The sequence below is a fragment of the Lissotriton helveticus genome, chromosome 1_1, assembly GCF_964261635.1.
Source record: "Lissotriton helveticus chromosome 1_1, aLisHel1.1, whole genome shotgun sequence".
NCBI classification, from domain to species: domain Eukaryota; kingdom Metazoa; phylum Chordata; class Amphibia; order Caudata; family Salamandridae; genus Lissotriton; species Lissotriton helveticus.
Genome location: NC_136057.1, coordinates 107198741 through 107222499, shown reverse-complemented (window position 1 = coordinate 107222499; position 23759 = coordinate 107198741). Strand labels below are relative to the sequence as shown.

At 46.2% G+C, this 23759-nt stretch overlaps 1 long non-coding RNA gene across 1 annotated transcript in view; it reads left to right on the top strand.

The window, feature by feature from the left end:
- The window catches only part of LOC144760619 (uncharacterized), a 70195-nt gene extending 47733 nt beyond the window's left edge, over positions 1 to 22462 (top strand). The window contains exon 3 of the long non-coding RNA XR_013595602.1: positions 19652 to 22462. This is a non-coding gene — a long non-coding RNA (uncharacterized LOC144760619). The remainder of the gene's footprint in view (positions 1 to 19651) is intronic.
- The last annotated feature ends 1297 nt before the right edge of the window (positions 22463 to 23759 follow it).

The window sequence follows — 23759 nt, the reverse complement described above, 5'->3', positions numbered from 1 at the left end:
GTTTCCTTCCCAGTATAAGAATTGGCTTGGTAGTTTGGTTTGCCCTGTTCCCATCATGCACTGGGACAGGAACAGACTAATTTGCATATAGCCAGGTTCTGAGCTGGGATGGTGCAGTGAGCTAAAAAACGGTGATGGATCAAGCCCTGATCTTTGGACTGGGTAAGAGTGGTCTGCTTAATTCAGACACTCTGTTCATCACCACCCCCTTTTCTGAATCATTTTGTCCACCATAAGCGTGGAAGGGTATACTCAGATGTGAGTCCCTTGCTCATTGCACCATCAGGATTCAAGCAAGCCGGGCCGACGACGGCTGAAATGCCAGAAACCGGTCCCCGGAAGCTAGTTTCCTTCCCAGTATAAGAATTGGCTTGGTAGTTTGGTTTGCCCTGTTCCCATCATGCACTGGGACAGGAACAGACTAATTTGCATATAGCCAGGTTCTGACCTGGGATGGTGCAGTGAGCTAAAAAACAGTGATGGATCAAGCCCTGATCTTTGGACTGGGTAAGAGTGGTCTGCTTAATTCAGACACTCTGTTCATCACCACCCCCTTTTCTGAATCATTTTGTCCACCATAAGCGTGGAAGGGTATACTCAGATGTGAGTCCCTTGCTCATTGCACCATCAGGATTCAAGCAAGCCGGGCCGACGATGGCTGAAATGCCAGAAACCGGTCCCCGGAAGCTTGTTTCCTTCCCAGTATAAGAATTGGCTTGGTAGTTTGGTTTGCCCTGTTCCCATCATGCACTGGGACAGGAACAGACTAATTTGCATATAGCCAGGCTCTGATCTGGGATGGTGCAGTGAGCTAAAAAACGGTGTTGGATCAAGCCCTGATCTTTGGACTGGGTAAGAGTGGTCTGCTTAATTCAGACACTCTGTTCATCACCACCCCCTTTTCTGAATCATTGTGTCCACCATAAGCGTGGAAGGGTATACTCAGATGTGAGTCCCTTGCTCATTGCACCATCAGGATTCAAGCAAGCCGGGCCGACGACGGCTGAAATGCCAGAAACCGGTCCCCGGAAACTTGTTTCCTTCCCAGTATAAGAATTGGCTTGGTAGTTTGGTTTGCCCTGTTCCCATCATGCACTGGGACAGGAACAGACTAATTTGCATATAGCCAAGTTCTGAGCTGGGATGGTGCAGTGAGCTAAAAAACGGTGATGGATCAAGCCCTGATCTTTGGACTGGGTAAGAGTGGTCTGCTTAATTCAGACACTCTGTTCATCACCACCCCCTTTTCTGAATGACTTTATATTCAAGCAGACAGCAATACCTGGTACGAACTTAACGTCCACTAAACAGACCCCGATGCAGCGTTTCAAAGTTATTGTGTTAGTGCAAAGCGGCTGCGCGTTATGACATTGAATCACTTATCTTCGGCAGCTCCAACGATACAGCAGTACTGTGAGGCGCGATTAAAATAGCTCGGTGGGTCAATGCGACTGTTGTATAGATTTACGAGCAAGCTACAGACAGCCGTTTTCAAGTAGGCTCTGTCTTTCTGCCTTGAAGGACGATAAAACCAGTACGCCATCCACAGCGTTAAGTGACAGCAAAATTTGTGAGTGCACAGTGATATATAATAATAATAAGCAATGTATTATTGCATTTATTTTAATTGTGCATCGGAGAAATGATTAGTTGTGCGCATATGCATTTAGACCCTGTTTGACGTCAAAGCCTGTCTTCCATTTTGTTTGTACCATCTTTTCCTTTTTAGACTGTTGTAGAAAATACTAGTAGTCAGACAGCAGCTTCCGTACATACTTTATCTTGACTGGTATCCCCAGACGGACGACCTACTCAAGGTGTAATAGAGTGGTTGGAGAATGGTCACATTTTAATGGCACCATTTGCTGGGGTAAGCCAGAAGTATGGCAGGGCAGCAGCTTGCTTAAAGATAAAGTGTTCGCCTGCACTGCACTGGCTACCAGTTGCCGGCAGAATCAAATTTAAGGCACTTACATTGGCCTACCGATCTCTGTTTGGCACCTGTCCTAAATATTTGAAAATCCGGCTCCCGAGATACTCACAGACCCGTGCGCTTCGTTCCAATTGCCGTGTTCAACTTGTAGTCCCATGAGCAAAAAGGGCTCGCTTGGGGGGGTCGAACCTTTTCGGCAAATGTTGCAAAGTTATGGAACACCCTACCCCCAGCAATTCAGCAAGCCCCCACTGAACCTTGCTTCAAGCGGCTGCTAAAGACCTGGCTCTTTACCCAACCACGTTAGCTTCCTTTCTCCTAGTCTCCTGGTCAACTGTGTTCTTCCTAGCGCCGGGACACCTCCTCGTGAGGTAGCTGCTCGCGCTTTATAAAATGCTGTATTATTAAGGTGAAAACAAGAGCCATAAATTTCCCTTTTATTGGGGTGGGGTGAGGGAGGTTTGCACTCTTTTATGCAGCAGGCAGCACGCCATGCTGACATGAGGAGAGACCCAGGTAATGCCCAAAAATGTACTCCAGAATGTTGAGGGCAAAAATGTTGTGATGCAAGAGTGCTGTGGCCGAATTTACAGCCCCGAAACATTATGAAGGGTATTATGTAAGCGCAGCGTCGGTTTTATTGACTGCACACCAGGATACTTACTTGTGCAGTTAAGCATAGCAAGCACAGTGCATCTGTATGTGCCTGTATACCCTCTTTGGCATTGTTTGGTTTTTGATATTTCACCCACGTTAATCTGGTGTTATTGCATTGTGTGTTGTCTGTGATGGCCATGATGCACAGAGCCTGGTGCAGTGAACTGTGCAGTGGCATTGCACGCCATGGACGACACAGTGCCCCACGGTGGTGGTGCTGTTCCGAACAGCCTTTTTAATTTTCATGGTCCTGCAGCTTTCGGTGCCTGTGCTCAGTTTATTGACACTCCTAATGTGGGGGTCATTCTCTCTGTCCTGCTGTCATGGGTAGCAGTGATATTTCACTGCTGGACTTGCTGAAATACACGGTCTCTGTCATCATGAGAGATTCTGGTCTCAGGTGTGAGTCGCTTGAGTGGGAGAAACCCACGACTCTCCTGGGATGGCTCTGGTCATGGAAGACCAAGTACCAAAAAGCCTTGGCATAGCCAATAGGTCTCGCCGTTGTGACCTTATAAGTGTTTGGTTTTCAGCCACGGCTGGTAGTGGGAGTACCTGCCGGGCAGTGATGTGGGGAAAGGGAGGGCAGAGTGGGGGGTAGTAATGCATGGATTACGGAGCTTTACAGGTAAGTAAACATATAAATTAAGTATAACGAATTTCGTTGCGTGCACTGCATCACCAAATGCGATGCAGTGCGCGCATCGAAATTCAGTCAGCATGTCTGTAATTGTTTTATAACATTTTTCTGCGTAGCCAGAGCTTTCCTTATTTTAAGAGATAGCTGTCTTGACCTCTTCCTCTGAAATGAGTTTGCTGATGCCAAGAGAGTCTTGTGGAGATAGTGATGGAAGTTTTACAAGAGTTAAGGTATTTGTTAATTTTAGAGGGGAGGGCTGGAGTTCTAAAGATCCTCATGGAAGTGTTTAAACGAGCCTATGATGTCAGGGATGAATGTGGTTATATCACCAATTTTTTTTGATAGATGATATGAGTGCTTTTTTGTGTATTTCATATAGCTAGCTAAAGCTTTACCAGGTTTGTTGTTGTTACAGAGCCAGTACACTTTGATGACGTCAATCCACTTTTGAGCTTTCTGATTTGACTATATTCCTATTGTGTCGAGTAGAGTTTTGGGAGGAGCGCTGAGCTTCAGAGGGTCTGAGTTGGCTGTTTAGATTTTAGATACAGAATTTGAGTTCTTTTAGTTGGTTGGCAATATGTCAGTTTTTCAAAGAAACCATATGAATCAGAGTTCCTCTCAGGGTTGTTTAAGGGCATCCCAACGGGTTGTGCCAGAGGTGTTGTTAGGGCGATTTTCTTTGAGTAAGTTCTTGATGGCTGTTTCTATTTCTTGTTTGTTAGAGGAGTCATCAATAAGGTCGTCATCGAGTCCCCATTGGTGGGGTGGTCGAGTAGTACTGTTGAGTCTTAATTGAATCGATACACAGGCAAGATCGGAGATCAAGATGGGTTTGATTTTAAGGGTCTGAGTAAGGTGGTGCATCGTTGTGCTCTCCATAATGGAATCTATGCGTATGAGTGAGTGATGTGAAGCAGAGTAAAATGTGTAGTCATTCCCCATAGGATTACAAAGCCGCTAAACATCTATCAAATTATTGTTATTGAAACAAATCCTCATTTGTTTGTGAGCCTTTATCCTTATATATTTATACGTGTAAATTCTGTTGAGGTTGCCATCCACGGGAAGGTTAAAGTCACTGCCCAAGACAATAATAATAATAATAATAATACAGAAATTTATTGAGCGCGAACAGCTACCTCTGGGGAGGTGTCCCGGCGCTAGAGAGTCCCACAACAAGAGTAAGTAGTCAGGAAGGGGGGCAGGATTATTGCGTAAAAAGCCAGGTTTTTAGGAGTTTCCTAAAGCTTGCTTCTGACGTGGCGGATTGGATGGCAGGAGGCAGGGTATTCCAAAGTTTCGCCGTGCCGGCCGAAAAGGACCTGCCTCCAAGTCTCGCTTTCCTTATGTGCGGTACAGTTAGCTTGAGTAGGGAGTTTGAGCGTAGCTCACGTTTTTGGTGGTAGCGGGGAAGTCGGAGTTTCAGATAGTTTGGACATGTGCCTTTTAGCGCTCTGAAAGCCAGGGTTAGCACTTTGAACTTAATTCTGCTTGCCACTGGTAGCCAGTGCAGCTCGTGCAGATGCGGAGAGATATGCTGCCTAAAAGGGACCCGTTTTATTAATCTCGCAGCCGCATTCTGCACGATTTGTAAGCGTTGCACCGCATATTTAGGTAGACCAAGATAGAGGCCATTAGAGTAATCGAGTCGAGAAGTGATTGTTGCGTGAACAACCGTTTTCCGGCACTCAACTGGTAGCAAAGGCAGAAATTTCCGCAAATTTTTGAGTTTATGCAGGCAGCCCGTGGTGAGCTGTTGTATATGCGGCAAAAAAGACAACTTCTCATCCCATTTTACTCCTAGATTTTTTGCATGGGGGCTGGGAGATGGGGCAGGGCCCATTTCCGTTGGCCACCACAGATCCGGAGGGGGATGTTTGGGGTTACCAAAGAATAGCACCTCCGTTTTGCTCGCGTTCATTTTAAGTTTGTTTGTGTTCATCCACTTGGCCACGTCTTGCAGACAGCCCCTGATTTTGCTAAATGCTGCCTCGGACATGTCTGTGTATGGGAAGACTAATTGCGTGTCGTCCGCGTAGGATATTGCCTTGACCCCCCATTTGGCAATCAAGGTAAAGAGTGGGGCCAAGTATACATTAAACAGCAGGGGGCTGAGTGCCGACCCTTGTGGGACGCCACACCAGAGATTTTTTGGTCCAGAAGAGAAGGGGCCCAAGGCCACTTTCTGGGAGCGATTAGTGAGGTAGGAGAGTAGCCAGTTGAGAGCTATGTCTCCAATACCTATGTCCTTAAGTCGGGTCAGCAATCTGCTGTGATCTACAGTATCGAAAGCAGCTGATAGATCCAGGAGCACCAGCATAGCTGATGCCCCTGAATCTAAGGACCACCTGATAGACTCGGCAACCTCAATGAGGGCCGTCTCGGTGCTGAAACCGGCCCTAAAGCCCGACTGAGTTTCATGTAGGGCGCCGCTGTCTTCAATAAATTTGTTAAGCTGCCGCTGGATTATTTTTTCAAGCATTTTGCCGGGGGCTGCAAGGAGAGAGATGGGTCGGAGATTGTTCAGATCATCCGGTGCGCCTTGGGGTTTTTTTTTCAGCGGGAGAAGTGTGGCCTGTTTCCAACAGTCCGGAAACGTGCCCGTAGCAATGGACGTGTTCCATATGTGTAGGAGGGGCACTGCAATTGCTTCCGACATTAGTTTCCACAGTTTAGGTGGGCAGGGATCGTCCGGGCCTCCCGATTTACATTTTTGTATTTCTTTTACTGCTTCAGAGAGGGAGATAGGCTGAAATTGATTTAAAGGGGTAATGAGGCACTCAGAGACTCTTAGCTCATCCATTAATGTCGGCTCAGGGTCCCTAAAAGTGTCATAGACTTTTAAAATTTTGGTATCAAAAAAGTCTGAAATGGATTCGCAGAGATTTACTGAAGGGATGATATCCGTCTCGATAGCTCTGGGCTTGAAAAAAGATTGAACAATCTTGAATACTTCTTTGCTTGATTGTTCCGCCTGTATGATGGAGGCCTCAAAGAAGTTTTTCTTGGCTTTTTTAATAGATAAGTGTAGAGCATGAAGGGCTTTTTTATAGCTGGATTTGGCAGCGTCGCAATAGTTAGCTCGCCAAAGGCGTTCCAGTCTTTTACATTTACTTTTTTCGGCCTTGAGTTCAGGGGTGAACCACGGTGCAGAGGGAGATTCTCTCCGTGATGTGGCAATACTGGCCGGCGCTATAGAGTCCACTGTTTTGCTTATCCACAAGTTCAGAGAAGCAGCATCGGAATTAGCATCCGAGGTAAGGGGTATGGGGGTCGCGCGAAGTGCTGGACATAATTTGTCCGCTGTTAGATTGTCCCATTTTCTCCGCACATAGGATCGCTTTCCAGTGCTCTGAGATTGGGGGGGGATTGAGATGGTCATGGTAGTTAGGTAGTGGTCCGTCCAGAGCAGCGGTAGCGGAGAGGAGGCTGTTGTGTTTGGTATGTTGGAAAAGAAAAGATCGAGCATATGCCCTGCCCGATGCGTGGTGCCTGTAATAGCTTGAGTCAGATTGGCCGATTGCAGGGTAGAGATAAAATGGGAGGCCTGTGGGCAGTCGGGATTGTCGGCGTGGAGATTGAAATCGCCGGCTACAAAAAAGTAAGAGTGGTCTAGAGAGTTTAGGATGATAAAGTCCGTAAGCTCACACAGGGCTGATGTCGGACAGTCAGGGGGTCTATAAATAACTAGGCCTGTAAGAGATAATTGGGGGGTAATTTGGAGGCAAACGCGTAGCCCCTCGATGCTTGGGAGTAAGGTAGGAGTGGAAGACAACAGAGTGTAATTCTCGTTGTAAATGAAAGCCACTCCACCTCCTCTTCGGCCCTCCTTTCTATTGGAGAAGCTCATTTTAAAGCCTGGCGGGATTGCTAGCGAAATGGATGCCATGTTGTCTTCATTGAGCCATGTCTCTGTGAGGCATAGAGCGTCCCAATGCGAGTCCGTTATGAGCAAGCATAGGTCATTAGCATGCTTGGGAAGAGATCTGCAGTTAAGTAATCCGATCCTAAGTTGGGTGGAAGGGGTGTTACGAGAGGGTTTGCTAGCTTTTTTGAGGAGTGAAGTTGTTAAAGAGGGAACTGTGCCTAAAGACATATGGCAGCGTGGGCAGTGGGGAGGGAGAGCCTGAGTCGCCAGATTAAATTCAGGCGTCTGACAGATAGTAGCAGCATTCAGAGCCCGGAGCTCCTCACTGGACCAGACTATCCATTGTTTGTGGGCGCGGGCAGCATGGCTGGCGCTGGTCGCAGGCCGGTCGCGGACGGGCGCAGACGGGCTTGCCTTAGGCGCGCCTTCGGCGCGCAAACGGCGCTCCCGCTGCGCTCGTCCGCTGCGCTTCCTCCAATGGCACATTTTTGTAGTGTGGGGAGGCGAGGGGGGCGTGGCCTGAGAGGGGGCGTGGCCTCGTTACACGCCGTCAATGGCGGCGGCCAGAGGGCGTTTTGGCGAGTCGAGGGAGGTGCTGCTCGTGATCAGCAGGCTCCTAAAACAGTGTCAGCATGGACTGAAGGTTAGGCTTCTTTCAGTAAAATACACAGATTATTAGCACACTCAAAGATTAAAATATTTTTAAAATATGCTCAGGAATGCAGCTCCCGGCTATCCGCCTCAGGAGTGGGAGTTTTGCAAATGCGCTCGCATTCAGCGCTTTTAAGCTCGGCGGGGGGGCGTGGCCTGAGAGGGGGCGTGGCCTCGTTACACGCCGTCAATGGCGGCGGCCAGAGGGCGTTTTGGCGAGTCGAGGGAGGCACTGCTCGTGATCAGCAGGCTCCTAAAACAGTGTCAGCATGGACTGAAGGTTAGGCTTCTTTCAGTAAAATACACAGATTATTAGCACACTCAAAGATTAAAATATTTTTAAAATATGCTCAGGAATGCAGCTCCCGGCTATCCGCCTCAGGAGTGGGAGTTTTGCAAATGCGCTCGCATTCAGCGCTTTTAAGCTCGGCGGGGGGGCGTGGCCTCGTTACACGCCGTCAATGGCGGCGGCCAGAGGGCGTTTTGGCGAGTCGAGGGAGGCGCTGCTCGTGATCAGCAGGCTCCTAAAACAGTGTCAGCATGGACTGAAGGTTAGGCTTCTTTCAGTAAAATACACAGATTATTAGCACACTCAAAGATTAAAATATTTTTAAAATATGCTCAGGAATGCAGCTCCCGGCTATCCGCCTCAGGAGTGGGAGTTTTGCAAATGCGCTCGCATTCAGCGCTTTTAAGCTCGGCGGGGGGGCGTGGCCTGAGAGGGGGCGTGGCCTCGTTACACGCCGTCAATGGCGGCGGCCAGAGGGCGTTTTGGCGAGTCGAGGGAGGCGCTGCTCGTGATCAGCAGGCTCCTAAAACAGTGTCAGCATGGACTGAAGGTTAGGCTTCTTTCAGTAAAATACACAGATTATTAGCACACTCAAAGATTAAAATATTTTTAAAAATATGCTCAGGAATGCAGCTCCCGGCTATCCGCCTCAGGAGTGGGAATGCCCAGGTTCTTTGGCAGGTCTGATATTTGTTGATCTAGGTCTCTCCAAAATTCACATGCATTGTAATTTAGAGCATATATGTTTAATCAAAAATTCTAGCTCTCTTATTTTCATTTAGAGACAAGCCACCTTCCCACTTGGTCATGGATATAGGAGACCACAGAATTTCTGGCTTTTTTTAGATAAGCGTAGCTACACCGTGTTTCTTTTGGGGGGTTGGGGAGTTACTAATGGCTTCTATCCATGGGCTGTAGAACTTCACATCATGTATAGATCTGAGGTATAGCTCCTGGTGGAGAATAATGTTGCCTTTCAGTTTGTTGCAGTAATCAGCTATATCTTTACTTTACCTGGTTGATTGAGCCCTTGCATGTTTAGCGAGAGTATATTCAGGGAATGTGCAATGTTATGAGAATGTGAATATTCTGAACAATAGCAGATGGAATCTGAAGGCACTGTGGGTATTTTGTTGGATCGGGTTGGAGGGTGCACATCAGTGTCCTTAGCAAGCGATGAGTGCGAAGAGGGGAAGAGCTCCGGGTGTTGTTCTGAGATGGAGCCATGAGAAAGGAGAGTCAGTACGAACTAGGAGGCCAATCGGAGGAGCCACAGGAGGCAGAGAGACGGGGGAGAGGGGATAGAACCAGAGTGAAAGAATATAGAGAGAGGACCAGCTGAACTAAAATGAGCAACAAAATTATAGCAAACACAACAAAAACACAAAATCCCTTATTTACCCTTCCTTCAACCCACCCTTGGAATGCGTCTAGGATGCAATTCCCTCAACCATATTCTAACCGGGGCAAATGATCCCCAAGAGGACTATCCCAATCCGGTTGAGCAGCAATCCTGCCCCACAGATAAAACTAACATTAGGGAAGAGTCTGATCTCCCACGTGAGAGCCCAGCTACGAGTCAAGTTGTGTATGATTGTGATCAAAGCGTTATGCTGGTTGGGCAGATCAGGTGTCACGGAGGGCTGATCACTCGCCGCGACTAGTTGAGCAGGTGATGTACATGGAGGTGTTGTCATTGTGATGAGCAAGGGCAACATAACAACAGGTTAAGGATTCTATGGGAAATCCAAGATGTTGTGGTTGTGGTATAATTCTGGATATGAAAGACCAAAAGGTAGTTCTCCTAGGGATGCAGGGCAAACATTTGAAGGACAGACCAAGTGTAGTGGGAGTGGGCTTGAGTATGCTGTGTTCACAGGCCTCATCAGATCTTAGCAGATCCGGTCTTTCATGGAGGTCAGAACCTTAACCGTCTCCTATACTTAGGTTAACCATTGTTTAAGCAGCCAGTTAATTCAGAAAATCCAATAACAAATATATTCAGACATTGAGCGAGTGCATCGTTTGTGTCTGTCTAATTATTTTACATGTAGGCGATACCAAATATGAGTGGACCAAGCAAACGTCAACCTCCGTAATGTGGCACAGAGATATTTAACATCAAGCAGTGCTACGCATAATAAATTTGAGCATGCATGGCGGGACCTTGATCACCATTCAAAGATCTTACGTGACCAATGTAGAGTGTCTGAGTGCCATGGCAAACCTGGGTAGTCAGAAGCATAAAAACTGACTGAGTCCCGAGATCTGAGATATGATGTCTTTGCCTAGACGATGTGGTTGATGATGAAGGGATGCCAGGATCCTGATGACGAAAAGTATGGAGATTGTCTCTAAGTTAAAGCTCCAGGTGTTGGGAGTGAGAGCAGCAGTGAATTGGTGGGTTATTCCGTATGTATGCGTGATGATGCTGAGGAGGCTAGAACTTTTTGTGGATCCTTTGGTTCTGTGAATAACAGGCATTTTTCGTAAAAGATAATCTGGAATTTTGGTGGGCCCGCGCATCTACACGGGTTGTTGTAGTCCTTCAGTGATGGTCAAAGACTGAGGAAACCTTTCCTGGTTGACATTGTTTCTATCGAGTAGTCTTGTCAGATGTTCATTTTTGCTCCTTTCCAAGATATCTGTCGCATCTTTCTCATGTGGGCGATTATAATCTCCGCGTGGCGGTATCATAGTAGTCTGAATATCATAGCTCAGAGATGCATGTTTGATGATTCAGAACGTGGTTTATCCATAGGGACTAGATGTGCCCTTTCTATTTTGAAATCTTATCTAATTTTCTACTAAGTGTGCGTGATAGCCAGGTCTCCAAGAACTCTACACACAAATTGGCATTCTCCTCTGCCTTTTCTGGTAAAACTTAGAAATTCAGATTGCCTTTGCGATTGTGATCTTCCTGTTCCGACATCTCTTTTTTTATTTATTTTTTAATGTTTTCTTTGCAGACTAAAACCAATTTACCCATGTTAGTAGCAATCCTCACACCACATACCAATACAGCTTTCTTGAGAACATAATTCCTTATACAGATAATAAATAAGCAAATAAATAATCAATGTAGCCATACCGACAAAAGCAGATATTACTATTCTCTTTACTTGTACATCAGTTTTGAAGAACAATCACAATTCAAGTAAAGTGCAAGTGCCTCATACAGATAAGTGCTTTGTTAATATTCTGGAGGAAACCAAGCTACCGAATCACAGGAAGACATAAAATAGAATAAAGTGCATGAAATACTTATACCTTTCCCTCCTTAACCTACCCTGCAAAGCAAGACTAAGAGCAGGTAATATGGATTCAAGATAAGATGATACATGTTCTTGCTTTCCGGAATATTCCTACTCATAAAATGTTTTTCAGAAATCCCCGGGCCATAAAAAGAATAGGGCTCACTAATTCAGACTATAGCTATATCGCTCGGGGGAAACTCTCCCTTTATCCCTCACTGGAGCCAGCCTCATTCAGCCATGTAACGATCAAAGTTCAGATCTTTCGTACCATAGCCTTTTTCCTTCGCCCTTTCATATCAAATAGGGGGGATTCTATGTTATAGATAGACAACATTCTAGCCCTCCAGCTACTACCAGTTGGTGGATCCGCACTTAGCCATTGGAAAGTGATGAAGAGTCGGGCAAGAGCCATCACCAACCAGAGAAAACCTGACTGTGCCATTACCACCTCGCTTGCTTCAGTGCTATCTGGTATTTCCCGAATCATGAAGGCAGGAGCGATCGACACGGATACACATAGGATCCTTTCCAGGAACTTCTAAATATCCTGAAGAAGACTGAGCTTAGGACAAGAGTAAAACATATGGAGGGTGTCAGCCGATTGCAGCCCGCATCTATTACATTTACCCCCTCCCGATACCCCATATAGGTACCTTCTCACGTGTATAATATATGGAGGGTGTCAGCCGATTGCAGCCCGCATCTATTACATTTACCCCCTCCCGGTACCCCATATAGGTACCTTCTCACGTGTATATTATATGGAGGGTGTCAGCCGATTGCAGCCAGCATCTGTTACAATTACCCCCTCCCGGTTCCCATGTAGGTACCTTCTCATGTGTATAATATATGGAGGGTGTCAGCCGATTGCAGCCCGCATCTATTACATTTACCCCCTCCCGACACCCCATATAGGTACCTTCTCACGTGTATAATATATGGAGGGTGTGAGCCGATTGCAGCCAGCATCTATTACATTTACCCCCTCCCGGTACCCCATATAGGTACCTTCGCACGTGTATAATATAAGGAGGATGTCAGCTGATTGCAGCCCGCATCTATTACATTTACCCCTTCCCGGTACACCATATAGGTACCTTCTCACGTTGAGGAAAATGATTATTTATCGTACAGTTATGTCCCATCATACACCCTCTCCCGTCACGTCCCCGAGCCCATCATGCCAAAACACGAGCACACGAAAACACGAGCACACGAGAACGCGAGCACGAACCGACCATGCGCTGATCATGCGCCTCATGTAGTCACACACGCGCTCTCCTTCCCCAAAAAGTCAAACGCTTATCCTTATGGTCAAAGCGATTCCGAGAACCAACTGCCTCACTCAAACCGTGCATTACTGTGGTTAAGCCGATGCCGAGAACAAGACCCCCCCATCTGTAACCATTTCCCTATAATCAGGCCAATTCCGAGAAATGGGCCCCATTCTGTTAAACCACGACAACCAACTCCGAGAAGAAGAGCCCCCGAATGCTGAAAGACGACAAACAGACATCCTGTCACGACCACCTCTCCCTTATCTAAGGAACCAGCCTAGTGTTATTTCTCCACACCTTCGCCTCTCTTGTGCTTCCTTATTCTAAATCATGACGCAGTTTTATCTCCTCTACCATGTCTTCACTCTTTCATGACGCTGCCTCCTTTTATGGTCATGACTTCTGTTCTATTACAACATATGATCCGGGCCTACATGACTTCTGTTTTATGTTAACGTATGATCCGGGCATGCATTGAAGGGAAGCTCCTTCCTCTTTTTCTGCTATAAATACTGTGTGTTCAGATAATAAAGTTAGAGATTCTTCCGATCCTCCTCAGGTGACGGAGCTCTCCCTTAACTCGAGTTACTGAATAAAGACCCTGAATTCGAACCACCACGGACTCTGCTCTTCATACTTTGAACTTATTGATATTGTCTAGAAATTCCGATCAAGGTAAATTACTAAAATATTTACCACAGCAAATTGGCGCCTGAATAGGGACTTCCCTTTCTCCCCACACGCCGGTGATGCGGACCTAGACCGGTCTCTTCAAGACATCGACGGACTTCTACGTGCACGCTGCAGGGTGTTCCTGCATGAACTCCTTTGTGTCGAAGAGGGGCCGAGCCACGGCCTAGCCATCCATACGAGGCGGTGAGGACGACAGCGGAAGTTCCAACCCAGAGCCCGAAACCTGTGAAGATTGCCGAGTCCGAGGTCGTCTGAAACCCGACCAGTCCCTGTCCACGAGCGCTGCGTAATCAAGTATCCAGATCTTCAAGATCTTCGAGTTCTCTGCACCTCGGTGAGTACTGCTGGGAGTGTATCAAGACGGGTTCTGAATTTTCAGAGCACGGTAAAGACGGGTTCTGAATTTTCAGAGCACGGTAAAGACGGGTTCTGAATTTTCAGAGCACGGTAAAGACGGGTTCTGAGTTATTCAGAGCACGGTAAAGACGGGTTCTAGGTTTCTAGAAAACGGTATGTTTGTATTCTGATACTCAGAATATATTGAGTTTTTTCAAGTGTAAAGTTTTATCTGTATCTGATACAATGCCTTTGTTCTCTAAGCTGTGTAAACTGGGTACCCGGAAGGATACTCCTGGTTATTTTATGTACACAAAGTATGGGATTGGTGCCATCTTGTATTTGGATCTTTGGGAAAGCTATACTAAAGATTTAGACATCGCTATTAGATGGCCAAAGAGTGGCACATGGGATTTGAAGTGTATCATGGCGGTTGAGAAAAGATGTTGGGAAAAGAAAGCGAGACCTTCGATGTTAGAGAGTGTTGATATATGGCGAAAAGAAGCACATCGAAGGGAACAGAAAGAGCAAGGGAAAGTTGAGAAAGCAAAAAGAATGTCGGAAGAAAGTAAGATGAAAAAGTTACAGGATCAGGATGATGATATTTGTTCTGAACAAAAGAAAAGGGAGGTATCAGCCTCAGTAACGGGTATATATCCTGTCCTCTCACCAAAAACAGGGTCCGAGATTAACTCAGATTCTAGTACCCCTACGGCACCTCCACGCCCTAAGGTTCCTTCTGTACCCGACGATTTTATTACTACTTACTTGATGGAGCCTCCTCCTGCTTATACGAATCAGGTAACCGCCAGACGAGTAGTTACTCAGACGGAACCCATCCCTGACACTTCGGGTGGTGTTCTACCTCTGTTAGAATGTGATTATGACCCGAACCCAGGGGAAGGTTCACAAGCAGATATTTCCCTTTGCATACGAGAAGCTCTAGAAGGTATATGAGAGGTACCGAATATCACAAATTGCCTAAACAAAATTTATGAAGCGCTTCGAACAGGAGAAAATTTAGAAACACTACAGGAGGCTATACAAAATAGACCCATAGCACATAGAAAATGCCTCTCACGATTCATGATCACTTGTTTTATTAGAATGATAGCTAGTGCAGGAAAAAGAGTTCCTGATGATTTACTACAACTAGACCAAGCAGTAGTCGCAGGGAATTACAATAAAATAAAAGAAATAGATCTTTTTATTCCACTCTTCATAAGCAAGGTTTCCGATTCCCATCGAAAAGATGCCCCTACCCAGGGAACTGAGAATGAGAGTACGAGCGAGGATAGAGACGAAGGAACTGCTTTTCAGGGTGCAGTACGTTCCCGTATCCCTCGTTCTCAGAATAACTGACAATTCAAACTTAGAACTAAGAAATTGTCAGCCCCCACAGATAGGTTGTTCCAACGAACGCAAGAAGCTCTAGATGATTGGATGGACGACGAGCCTCCACTCACCACACAAGAAAAAGAACTCGCTAGATCAAGCACCCATTGGGTATCTCAATACTCCATATATGGCTCTGATATAGTTGCTCAAATGTTTTTATCGATCCCTCTAGCCTCTCAAAGACTAGCTAGCATCTATATGGTTCAACACCTCATTACAATGTACGAAGATACTGGTTGCCCACCAAAAAGATTACATTCTCTCTTACGAGACTGTTTAGAAGGGAGGTGGGTGGCTAGGGGACAAGAATTCCTTAATATCTTCCTTGAACTACGACAGCGATATATCCAATGTTTTACGGGCAGTTATGATACAAATCCCCATCCCTATGACCAAGGACAGTTCCCCCTCCGAGAAGTACACCCCGTTGCAGATTCCGATGGAAAGTTGCAACAAACATTTGTGTACACTCCTTTGACAAAACTAGAAATACTCGAGATGAAGAAAATGGTCCCTTCCCACGAAAAAGACCCTTCGGGTTTCCATAGGGAACTCAAGGACATTCTTCAAATGGGTTCCTTTACTTATAAAGACCTTAATATTCTCCTTAAAGTCCTGTTACCTCAAGGAACGTACGACAAGCTAAAGGGAAACGATTGGGAGATTGAAGGGAAAAAGGTAACATGGGCAGACTTAGAGAAAGAAGATGCCACTCGTAATCCCGGACAAGGTTTGGGACCTCTAGTTCAGGAACTCCCTCGCTGTCTCCCTAAAATACTGTCCCAGTTGCTGACCACTAAGAAAGAAGATTGGGATGCTATCTCTGCATGTAAACAGAAACCAGATGAGGATATAGGGGACTATTATTCCAGGTTAGAGAAATGCTTCCTCATCAACAGCGGCCTCTCCTCCGGTGGAGATGCCTATAGTCGATTATTTGTTTCCAAACTTGTAGAAAATGCCTTGCCCACGATCAAAAATAGAGTACTGAAGGTAGAAAGTACTTGGCAAGCAAGCTCCCCCTCACAAGCACTTCAGATGCTCCAATATCACCAAAATAGAATTAGGGACGAACAAGAACAAAAGATACTAAAATGAAGGTATTAGTAGCACAAACTAATACGATCCAACAGACCCCTAAACAACCCCAAGTATCACAAGAAAAAGTTACTTGTAATTACTGTAAAAAGCCAGGACATTTTGTGCGTGACTGTCCAGTATTAAAACATAATATTGCCACTGGGAAGACACAACCCCGTAACTATCCCCCTCGTCCTTCTGCTCCTCCAACTGATGCTAAACTTACCACCCAACTCTATCAGTACCCAGTGTCATCCTATCCTGAATTCCCCACGATCTCATGAAACAGCTGGGAGGAACACGATAATCGTCCACTAATACCGGTCCCGGTTGACCAAGAGGGTCCCTATGTACATGCTAAACTCCTATGTAAGGAAGCAAAATTTCTGACCGACACCGGGGCTAGTAGGACGACAGTGCAGCACAACGAAGTTCCCAAGGTACCCCTCTCTAGCTCAAATAGTATTTCCTTGGGTTTTTCTGGTACACCTGTCATCAACAAAGTTTCTGAACCAATTTCACTTAAAGTTGGTCCTCTTACAACTTCCACCGATTTAGTGCTTACAAAGTCCTGTCACGAAAATCTCCTTGGCATCCAGACACTAAAAGAACTAGGTGCTATAATATGTTGTTCCCCAGAAGGAGTCCGACTATTCCGCCGAGATTTTAAAGGTCATTTCACCACACGAGAACTAGATGTCAGACTAAGAGACATTCCTGTTACACTATGGGCTACTGATCCAACAGATGTAGGATTCATGGATATTACACCACACTTAGTGACACTGAAAGAAGGAGTTGTCCTACCTCGTATCCGTCAATACAAATTACCTCCAGATGCAGAACAAGCCCTTATTCATATTATCGATGATTTGATAACAAAAGGAGTAGTCAGAGAAGTACCTTCCAACACATGTAACTCGCCAGTCCTGCCAGTCAGAAAGAAAACTGATGATGGTGTGCCACCAGTCTACAGACTCGTGGTTGACTTACGTGAACTCAATAAATGCGTAGTACCACAATACCCTGTGGTCTCGGATACCAGTACTCTGTTAACAGCCATAGATCCTGAGGCTACACATTTCACTGTAATAGACCTGAAGAATGCTTTCTTCAGTGTACCCATCCACCAAGACAGTCAGTACCTATTCGGATTTTCCCTACGAGGTCGTAGCTTCTGCTTCACAAGAGCTCCCCAAGGATATACAGAAAGTCCCAGTATCTACAGTCAGGCACTTAAAAGACAGCTAGATGACATTGTTCTGCCCGCCAACACGACATTGTTACAATATGTCGATGACTTACTGGTCACCGCACGCTCCGAACCAGAATGTGAACAAGCTTCACGAATTGTCCTAATGTTCCTTGCACAACACGGCCACAAGGTGTCACCCTCGAAATTACAATTATGTTTACAGCAGGTGGCCTACCTAGGACACCTGCTGTCAAAGGAGGGTAGGGCACTCACACCTGAAAGAATTCAACTCATTTTTAACATTCCTGTCCCCAAGACACAGAAAGAAGTCCGTGCTTTTATTGGTCTCACATCCTACTGTAGACAGTGGATTCCCCAGTTTGCATACTTGGCCAAACCCCTGATACAGCTAACAAGCACAACCTCTTCCCCATTGCCATGGACACCTGAGCACACTTTTGCTTTTGACACCCTCAAACAGGCATTATGCTCTGTACCTGTCCTAGCTACACCTGATTATGCCAAACCTTTTGTCCTCTTTGTCACAGAACGGGAAGGTACAGCCTTGTCAGTACTCACACAAACACAAGCTAACAAACACCGTCCCTGTGCTTATTTTTCTAGCACTCTTGACCCTGTTGCACAAGGTTTGCCGGCCTGCCTGAAATCTGTTGCAGCTACAGCTCTAGCAATACGACAAAGTGATTCCATAGTACTAGGACACTCCCTTGAAGTACAAGTTCCACATGCAGTAGAATTGCTTTTAAATAGGACACAGACACAACACCTAACCATAGCTCGCCTCACAGGTTACGAAGTCACTCTGTTCCAACCCCATATTATCATCAAAAGGTGCAATATCCTCAACCCAGCTACGCTACTACCTACTGTTCCAGTTGACAACCAGGTTCATGACTGCTTAGAGGTGGTCGAACTAGTCACAAAACCCCGGTCTGATCTTACAGATGTCCCTCTAAGTACGCCAGAACACACGCTGTTTGTAGACGGTTCCTGTATGCGTCTCCAATCAGGTGAACTCTCAGCAGCCTATGCTGTCACTACAGAGAACACCGTCCTTCTAGCAGCCAGAATACCCGTACATTCTGCACAAGCAGCAGAACTAATAGCCCTCACCCAAGCATGTGAATGGTCCAAAGGAAAACGAGTCAACATCTACACCGACTCACAATATGCATTCGGGGTAGTTCATAATTTCGGCATCCTTTGGAAAGAGAGAGGTTTCCTGAGCTCTCCTGGAACCAAGATCCAACATGGAGACCTTGTCCTCCAGCTACTAGAGTCAATACACAAACCCGCAGAAATAGCCATACTAAAATGTAAAGCACACACCAAAGTTGTAGACTATCACCAGAGGTAATGCTCTGGCTGACGCCACAGCTAAACATACTGCTCAGACAGAAACACTAAACACCGAAACCACCATTAGTACTATCTGTCCAGTTATCGATCCGACCAAGGATGTAGTAGACATCCAAAATCAAGCCACAGAAACCGAAAAGAGAAAGAGGAGGGAGGTTCACACACGGATCAAGGTTGGGTAACACAGGACAAGTCCAAATGGTTTCTCCCTGACCTAATGGTTCCCATAATGATAGAAACTGCTCATGGTCCCGCACATCTAGGAGAGAAAGGAATGTTAGACTGTCTGAATCTGATATGGCACAACAAGCATCTGCGTGCAGCAGCCAAACAAAAAGTACGAACCTGTATGATTTGCTGTCAGTTCAATCCAGCGAAAAGTGTATCCGTTGAACAAGGAGGGTTCCATCCTCCAGATCACCCCTTCGAAGTCCTACAAATGGACTACATACAGATGGTGAGATGTCGGGGATATAAGTATGTCCTCGTAGTAGTCTGTACCTTAACTCGATGGACTGAAGCATACCCCGTCCCAGACTATGGTGCCCAGATGACTGGCAAGCAATTGGTGAGGGAATTCTTCCCTCGCTACGGGTTGCCAAGAGTCATTTACTCTGACAACGGACAACCATTCTCCTCTAAATTGATGGAAGCTGTCTCCTTACTGCTAGGATACACCTGGAAGTTTCACTGTGTTAGGCATCCCCAAGCAGCAGGCCTAGTCGAACGACATACCCAGACATTAAAAACAAAATTAGCAAAAATATGCGCTGACAAACAAATAGATTGGGTTACAGCTCTTCCGGTTGCCCTCTTCTATATGAGAATGGTGGCACATTCCCGGACGGGTCTGTCCCCCTATGAAATTACATTTGGGAGGCCTCCGAATATCTGGGGTGTCCCATCTCCTAAAAAGCTAATTGACATTGATGCAAATGTACTGACAGATTACTTGGCTTCTTTGATGTCTGCACTACGCTCTTGCCGTTCACAGGTGGCTGCAGCCTTCCCAGACAAGACCGCGCCCGATGAGCACCCCCTTCAGCCTGGTCAATGGGTGCTCGTCAGAAATTTTGATCGAACCAGCCCTCTGGAGAAAAGGTGGACGTTCCCCAAGCTGGTGCTGCTGACGACGAGGACCGCCATCAAGGTCGAGGGACGGAAAGGGTGGTTGCACGTGTCGCACTGCAAACCCTTCTACGGACCAACTCCGGTCACTGTTGCTGATCCTGAGACCAGAGACACTGAAAAAACAGACTTTAAAGACACTGAAACTACAGACTTTATTTCACCCCTCCCAGAACTTTTACCCCAAGAAGAGTACAAATCGCGGCTGCGATCCTACCCCAAACAGACTTGAGACATTTGCATCTGAATCCGGCCTGCCAGTGGCTATTTAAGCCCAAGACGGACGCTTGGTGAAGCGGTTGCTGGGAAGAGTCCGGTTACTGGTGCATTTTATCCTCTCAAAAATGAAGCAGCCGAAATTATGAAGATAAAGACTCATTGTGCGAAACTGTTACATGACAAAGTTCCCCTTTTCCTTTCTATCATGATTCTTATTTTCTGCATCATGGCTTGTCTAGGTTGGTTCCTTCATCTAGCTTTCCCACCGTCTTCCCCTGCGCCCTTGAACAATACTACTATGCATTCACACGTAGATCTTCCTCCACATCTCATGAACAGAAGAAAAGAGTTCTTCAATAACACATTCATCTCCACACTCCACCAACATCAATTGGTGATTAACAAGACAAATTGTTGGGTCTGTGGTTTAATGCCACATTCTGTGCACGGAGGAATGCCTTTTATTCCTCTCCCTTTTGGCTATGCTGGATCTACCTATGCACTCTCTATGATATTTTCCGCCTCTGTTAGGAACATTCCTGAGACCCCGATCAAAAACGCTAGTACCTGGAATGAGATAAAAGCAAAAACAGTAAGAACCGTTGCAAGGATGGTAACTTTCACAGCAACATGGGGATGAGCAGACATTAGTGAAAACACCAGTTACTCCCTTTTTAATGACACCACCTCCTTTAGGGAGACATTTTCAGTCCAGAAAAGACAGACAGATCAGGGAGGGTGGGCCGTGCCCCACCAGGGCCTATTCTGAGTAAGAGGAAAGGGCAAGGGTCAGAAAATGGGAGATAGTGAATGTAACAAGACCTACACCCTACCTGATCCAAATTTCCCAACGATGGCCACTGCCCCAACACCTACTTTATCTGTGGATCTCACACGCGCACTTGGTTACCTCAAGGCTGGTCTGGAAAATGCTACATTGCATTTCTCCTCCCCCCTACCTACACCGCCCCAGCAGATTATCATCTCAGTGACCCCCGACCGTAATTAATAGACGGCGAAGGGGGGCCACAGATGCTGAAGATACAGCGGGCCAAGAGGCTGGCGATTTCTTTAAAGGAGTCATCCCATTCTGGGGGCCTATGATCAACAGCCGCCACATAAGACAACTGACTCGTGTAGTCCAGGGAGCCATAAACGAAACAGCCGGTGCATTAAGTAACATCACCGCTGAGATGGCTGCCGACAGACTCATGACGTTACAAAACCGTATGGTCCTAGACATCATATTGGCTGACCGTGGTGGTGTATGTGAACTGATCGGGTCCAGCTGCTGTATATTTATCCCAGATAATGCACCCTCGGTGTATGCCGCTATTTCCCGCCTTCATATACTTTCCAGAAAACTAGATGCAGACACTGGTGCCTGGTCCCTGACGGGTTGGCTCTGGAGCCTCCTGTCCTCATGGGGATGGAAGGTGCTTACAGTCCTAGGTCTTGCTCTAGCTATTCTCTTCACTTGCTGCCTCTGTATTCAGTGCGGTCCAGCACTCTGTAGTTTCTGTATCACTACCTGCATTCCCAAAACCCAGACCAGAAAGAAAGAAAGAGAAAGAATCATGTTACAGGAACAAGTAAACGACCTAATGAGTATAGAGGTGTACTAGAAAAAGCAAATAATTTTAGAAGGGTATATTATGGGACAAGGAGAGAATGAGGAAAATGATTATTTATCGTACAGTTATGTCCCATCATACACCCTCTCCCGTCACGTCCCCGAGCCCATCATTCCAAAACACGAGCACACAAAAACACGAGCACACGAGAACGCGAGCACGAACCGACCACGCGCTGATCATGCGCCTCATGTAGTCACACACGCGCTCTCCTTCCCCAAAAAGTCAAACGCTTATCCTTATGGTCAAAGCGATTCCGAGAACCAACTGCCTCACTCAAACCGTGCATTACTGTGGTTAAGCCGATGCCGAGAACAAGAACCCCCCCATCTGTAACCATTTCCCTATAATCAGGCCAATTCCGAGAAATGGGCCCCATTCTGTTAAACCACGACAACCAATTCCGAGAAGAAGAGCCCCCGAATGCTGAAACACGACAAACAGACATCCTGTCACGACCACCTCTCCCTTATCTAAGGAACCAGCCTAGTGTTATTTCTCCACACCTTCGCCTCTCTTGTGCTTCCTTATTCTAAATCATGACGCAGTTTTATCTCCTCTACCATGTCTTCACTCTTTCATGACGCTGCCTCCTTTTATGGTCATGACTTCTGTTCTATTACAACATATGATCCGGGCCTACATGACTTCTGTTTTATGTTAACGTATGATCCGGGCATGCATTGAAGGGAAGCTCCTTCCTCTTTTTCTGCTATAAATACTGTGTGTTCAGATAATAAAGTTAGAGATTCTTCCGATCCTCCTCAGGTGACGGAGCTCTCCCTTAACTCGAGTTACTGAATAAAGACCCTGAATTCGAACCACCACGGACTCTGCTCTTCATACTTTGAACTTATTGATATTGTCTAGAAATTCCGATCAAGGTAAATTACTAAAATATTTACCACAACGTGTATAATATATGAAGGGTGTCAGCAGATTGCAGCCCGCATCTATTACATTTACCCCCTCCCGATACCCCATATAGGTACCTGCTCACGTGTATAATATATGGAGGGTGTCAGCCGATTGCAGCCCACATCTATTACATTTACCCCCTCCCGATACCCCATATAGCTACCTTCTCACGTGTATAATATATGGAGGGTGTCAGCCGATTGCAGCCCGCATCTATTACATTTACCCCCTCCCGATACCGCATATAGGTACCGTCTCACGTGTATAATATATGGAGGGTGTCAGCCGATTGCAGCCCGCATCTATTACATTTACCCCCTCCCGGTACCTTCGCACGTGTATAATATATGGAGGGTGTCAGCCGATTGCAGCCCGCATCTATTACATTTACCCCCTCTCGGTACCCCATATAGGTACCTTCTCACGTGTATAATATATGGAGGGTGTCAGCTGATTGCAGCCTGCATCTATTACATTTACCCCCTCCCGGTACCCCATATAGGTACCTTCGCACGTGTATAATATATGGAGGGTGTCAGCCGATTGCAGCCCGCATCTATTACATTTATCCCCTCCCTGTACCCCATATAGGTACCTTCTCACGTATCTAATATATGAAGGGTGTCAGCCGATTGCAGCCCGCATCTATTACATTTACCCCCTCCCGATACCCCATATAGGTACCTTCTCACGTGTATAATATATGGAGGGTGTCAGCCGATTGCAGCCCGCATCTATTACATTTACCCTCTCCTGATACCCCATATAGATACCGCCTCACGTGTATAATATATGAAGTGTGTCAGCCGATTGCAGCCCGCATCTATTACATTTACCCCCTCCCGGTACCTTCGCACGTGTATAATATATGGAGGGTGTCAGCCGATTGCAGCCCGCATCTATTACATTTACCCCCTCCCGGTACCCCATATAGGTACCTTCGCACGTGTATAATAGAGGTCAAAGATAGACATAAAATGTTGACTCCTAAGGCTCCCTGTGATTAACACCTCGCTTGCCAATTACAGTGAATACTTAATAAAAGTTCCTTCTACTCCAAGCCTAGCTTCCCTCTTTAAATTTTTCACCTCAATATCATCAGCGAATGCTTGGACTAATATCTCATACATTTTACCAAGACGAGCCTCGCCCTTCAATTCTTCAACCACTGGTATTTTAAGAGTTGATCCTGCACCTTTCATG